This window comes from Buceros rhinoceros, unplaced genomic scaffold (assembly GCF_000710305.1).
Source record: "Buceros rhinoceros silvestris isolate BGI_N320 unplaced genomic scaffold, ASM71030v1 scaffold9704, whole genome shotgun sequence".
In the NCBI taxonomy this organism is placed as follows: domain Eukaryota; kingdom Metazoa; phylum Chordata; class Aves; order Bucerotiformes; family Bucerotidae; genus Buceros; species Buceros rhinoceros.
The window spans coordinates 27,616-33,138 of record NW_010406545.1 but is presented as its reverse complement, the minus strand read 5'-3'; positions in this window follow the sequence as shown (position 1 = coordinate 33,138).

The window sequence follows — 5,523 nt, the reverse complement described above, 5'->3', positions numbered from 1 at the left end:
ACACGCCAGGGGTGTCTGCACCTGGGGAATGCCCTTCCCAGGCCCCCAGGAGCTGCTCCTGGCTCCTGTGGGCGAGGGGAACACCAGGCAGAGGGGCTGCAGGGCTGGGCTGCAGCGCAGTTGAATTTCCCCCGGTACGTTTAAACATATTGCTTGGCATTCACGGAGACATCAGCCTGACAAATGCTAGTGCTCTAAGGGTTAAGCTCTTTTAAATGTCTTGGGAGTTATTTGTAAAGCCATTACTCCTGAGTTTGTTAATAAATCAGGATTTAATACACCTGAGTTACATTATCTCCCTGTTCTAATGTATAAATCCTGTCACTAAACCTTCAGGCCCAAGTGCTGTGTGCTTTTAGTCTTAGGTTTAGCTACCTGGTTTCTAAAACGTTAGATTGTTTCACAAGTCAAGAGATGGATTTTTAAATCCTTCGAATCTCGCAGCAAGTAGACAAATCTGTGCCTGGAGTTCCAAATCCGATCAGAAGGTCTGTAAATCCCACAAAAGATTTATCTGAAAAAGTTTTCATTTACAAATTCTTGCTTTGCCTTTGGGACATGTAAGCGACTTATTTGCAAAGGCGGGTTCGTCAGACCTGGGTTAGATCAAGAAATCCTTCCCTTCACTCGTCACACACCACACTGGATAAACCCCCCCCCAGCCAGTCTGTATCTGTCTCCCAGATGAAGTTCGGGGTTAGCAATGCGCTCTAGAAAAGTCAATGGAGAGGAATGGATGCTCTGGAAGGGCATCAGCCTCTCGGTCTTGGGATGTGTGTGTTTTGGAGATGCCCGTTCTCTCCTCTGATAGCAGAAGGAGAGGGACACATAGCTCAGAGGAAAGGCTTCACAGTGAGAGAGCTCGGGTGAGATGCACCCTGCCCTAGATGTGAACCCGAGGATCACCAACACCTTCAGAAATTTGGTCTGCAGAGGTCAGTGAGGAGTAGGAGTGGCAAAGCCCATTTGTCATCCCCGCTTGTCCCAGGTTTTTTGCTGCTCTTCCTCCTGGAGCTGGATGTAGTAGGGTCCTACCAGCCATGGACACACCTGGCATCGCTAAACAGAAATGCAAAGACCCTTCATCCTCCATGGGTGTGGTGAGTCCTGGCAGGGTGTGCAGCAGCAGCTGGCCACAGCCAACACCGCACGGGCAAGATCCCATCCTAGACCCTACCCACATCTGGCTGAGGCTGGGCAAAGCCACCCAGACCACAAACTCAGGTTTTTCCCCAGAAAGTCCAGCTTCCAGCACCGTTGATCTTGTGCCAGTCGTGCAGGTGAAGGGAGGATGGCTATGGACGCGCAGGGACAGCAGCCGAGCTGCAGCAGCATACCCAGTTCTGCCCTGAGCTCGTGCCCTGAGCCCACCTCGACGGCAAAATACAAACCTTCAGCCTGTGCCAGTGCCTCTGGCTCTGCCATTTCTATATGTACTTTGGTAACCAGTTTGTAACAGGGCAGTTAAAGAGCTCAGGAAGATGAGTTTTGGTTACCTCAAATACTAGAGGGTTTTTCAAATCCAGCTTCCAGCACCGTTGATCTTGTGCCAGTCGTGCAGGTGAAGGGAGGATGGCTATGGACGCGCAGGGACAGCAGCCGAGCTGCAGCAGCATACCCAGTTCTGCCCTGAGCTCGTGCCCTGAGCCCACCTCGACGGCAAAATACAAACCTTCAGCCTGTGCCAGTGCCTCTGGCTCTGCCATTTCTATATGTACTTTGGTAACCAGTTTGTAACAGGGCAGTTAAAGAGCTCAGGAAGATGAGTTTTGGTTACCTCAAATACTAGAGGGTTTTTCAAATTTTTTTTTTTTCCTACGCTGCTTCACTTTCTGGTTTCAGAAAGTGAAGCCTTCCATCCGTCCTAGAAAATTTTACTGAGACAAGGACCTCTGAGGACAAGGAGGCAAATACAAAATGAGAGGAAAAATAATCAGGAAGGTTTTATCGAAAGTAGATCACATTAGACTAATTTAATATCATTTAAATAGGAAAAGAGAGAGGAGCAGAGAAGCTAATCTACCCAGGTTTAAACAGACCACGGCACACAGAGCCCGATGGGAATCTCAGTAGGGTGCTGGGGAGAATCTCTGCTGAAGGAGCTGCAGGCTGGATGTGGCTCCAGGTACAGGGAAGGCTGTACTGAACGCAGGTACCAGCCTAGAGAGTGGTGCGGGACAGTGCCACCCCAGGACCAGCCTTTGGGTCTTCACGTGAAAGTTAAGTGTGTGTTTCTGAGAAGGGGGATACTATGCAGTTAGAAGGTTTTGCCAAAGCTGGGGGAGACCAGATTTCCATACTGGAGAGGCTGAAATGGGTACCAAAATAAAACAGGGTCTGGCCACCGCACCTTGTGATTCACTTGCTTGTCCTGGGCTAAACCCATGGCTGGATTTGGGCTCAGGAATGACATTTATCCCAGGAGGAGGCAGACCAGAGGGGTTTTCTCCTCAGCATGGGAAATGGTCTGGCCTCCAGACTGTGTGAATGTGGTGGGAGAAGCCACCAGCAATGCCAAGGACAGTCAACCCCTTGGGTTTCTCTGTCTCTCTTCCCTGGTCCTTCAGGCTGATCATCTGCTGGGTGGTGGCCAGGGGCTGCAGGGCCCAGGCTTGGCCCCCGGGTCTGGGGTTCACTCTTGCAACAAGCTGTGTGGAGGTGGTTAAGCGCAGGCATTTCCACCACCCTCCAGTGACCTGTCGGGCAGCGATCCCACGGGCTCTGAACCGCAGCGGGCTGGATGTGGCCGTCCCAGGGACCCCAGCGATGGCGCTGCCCTGGGTGCCGCGTCCCCCTGCCCCAGGCTGGGTGTGCTGTCTGAACACAGCAGCCACAAACACCAGCCCAACTGCGTCCCGTCCTTCGGTCCACAACAGTAAGGGTGCACTAATACCATGTGGCACTTTTTAATTATTAGATCACCAGCGTCAAAGAAAAGACATAATAAACCTTTTGGGGACAGGTGCAGCTTTAAACTCCGGCTTTAAATTAAAAAAACAAGAATAAAAATCCCCAAAGCTAGTTCGGTGCTGCTTCTCTGTGCACTTGAAAATCAGAAATGGCTTTGCCATCTCATACTGCTTCTGTTTGTCCATTCTTCCTGTCTCTGTTTTCATGTTTTCATTTTTCTATGGCTATGTGGAACACATTTCTCAGTTAAGCACTTGCTTTTGAGAGTTGTTGCCATAACAACCGTTTCATTCCACGATATGCACACTATCTCTGAAATACAGAATTTCTCCTTAAAGGAGCATGTGCCACACACATCAAAGAGGAATATGGACTCATTATTTTTACATTATTTTGTGGGCAAATAGATGTTTTCCAATACAGTTTTTTCTAACCGGATTTTCTTGTTCAGTGGAACTATGGGGTTTTTTAAGCATTCCTATCTCGCAGTATAATTTTTGCCTGAAACCCAGAACATTAGGAGACAAGAATCTTTATTGTAGTTTCTTTTCTCCAAAGGTCTGAGAGAACTATGCTGCAGTTAATGCATTTAAAACCCATCTTATTAGACAGAAAAATTATGTAAATAAAATCTATTAAAAATGCATAGTCCTGGAAGTAAAAGCTCTGTCTTACTGCACAGCTGGGAGGCAGAAGGAGGGAGAGGGCCAAGAATAGTCAGGTTGCTTCATTTTTTTAGCATCTTGCTTTTGGTGGCCTCTGCAAGGCCAAAAAACTGCCCTCTCCATCTTCTCTATGTCCGAAAGGTCAGAAAAATAGAGCTCTGCACCAGGAAAAACATTGGCCCCAGGGGTCCCTTCAGCTCCCCGTTCTCTCGTGGGTGAGGAGTGCCCAAGCCACGAGCTGACCAGGAGCCATGGGGCGTTCAGGACAACTTTGTTTTCATCCACGGGGCTTGTGGCATGCCCAGGAGGTTCAGCTTTGCCACCGCGGTGTGTGCTCTGGGGGTTGGCCTTCGGTCTTTGCCATCAATAGGAACAAGGACATTTCTTCTTGAAGGAAGCCCCTTCCCGAGGAAACCACGAACCGCCCAGCTTGTGATGGCTTTTCTACTGGGTAGTGTCGCTTGTGCCTGGATGAGCCTATGGAGAAAGAAGCATGCCAAGATGTGCTGCTCAGACACTTGAGGCCTTAGCTCACCGAGAGGCGTGAAGCCATGAGCACCAAAGAGATTTTTAATTTATACATGAACTCCTAGGATCAGTGGGAAAGTCAATCTTTGAACGGTGCAGGGTGTGCATCCTATGACCTGTGGTGGAGAGCTGGTGTTCATGGATGGCTCAAGCTCCTTTAACAAAGCTCACCATGGATGTAGTCCTATGGCCCCTCCACCTGCTGACCACCGGCGCCATGCTTGTGGTAGCACAGGGAGGTTACTGATGGAGATATTTGGTCCTCACAACTCAATACACCTGTTACACCCATTTCTTCACCCACCTCAGAGGATGGATGCCCTCCCATGTCAGCGATGGGGTTGTCATGGCAAGATGACAATGGCCCGCAATGTCTCCTTTGCAGTGGCAATGGTGACTGGGGACCTCTGCAACATGACGCTGACATAGGACACACGACCTGGGACAGACCCAGCTTGTCAGTTCTGTAGTGAAACCACCCAAGGATTTTGTGCGGTCCCAGTGCGGGAGAGAGAAAGGGGTCCTGACTGTCCTTCAGGGTTCAGGGAGACCACTTGGTCCCCAGGATTTACGGAAGGACCCATAGAAATGGTCTGAGTCCAGCAGGTAACCAGCAGCAGAAGAGCTGAGGGCCAGGTGGAGGCATCCACAGGAGGCAGTGGAAGGTCGGTCACTTAGCAGAAAACTGACTCTTAAGGGCCACATCACCAGTTTCTGGCATGCAAGATCTGCTTGTATCTTCTAAATTTCTGTCTCACGTGACCCACAGCAACTCTCCAACTTGTCTGCAAGCTGCCAGCATCAGAGACCTCTGTAAGAGACCTCTGGATCTCCTTTGCAGTGGACACCGGCTGGGAGCGATGGATTGACTCCTTGAAATCAAACTTCCCTCGCACTGACAGGGTGTGGGGATTTCCCACTCCGGGGTCCAACAGCACAGCAGGAACTGGCTGACAGTCCTGAGAGAGCTCTGGCAGAACCGCAATTCATGCTCTGCGGCACCTTGTCCCTGACAGACCCCAGGAGCACCATCCTCCATGACTGCTGGTGACCTGCCAAGTGGAGACCTTGGCATCCTTGAGCGCCCCAGCGCTCCTCACCCCTTTGGAGGCACAGCTCCCTCCTCCAGCAGCTTGAGATACAGCCGTCTCCCCCAGCAGCTCACCGAAGGCTGCTTTGAACCCTCTGCCAACATGAACATTTCATTGATTTATTAATGAAGGGTGCTCAGAAACACATGTTCATGAGCTCTATGAAATAGCCTTTAGCTTCTGCTGATTACTCATGTTCTACATCAGGCTGACGTTTTCTAGATGCATTTCAATCAATACAATAGCTTTTTTAGCACACATTACTGCTCGCCTTTGGCTAACCAACCATCACATTTCTTTTCAAGTACCCATTTGCATCAAACTAACCC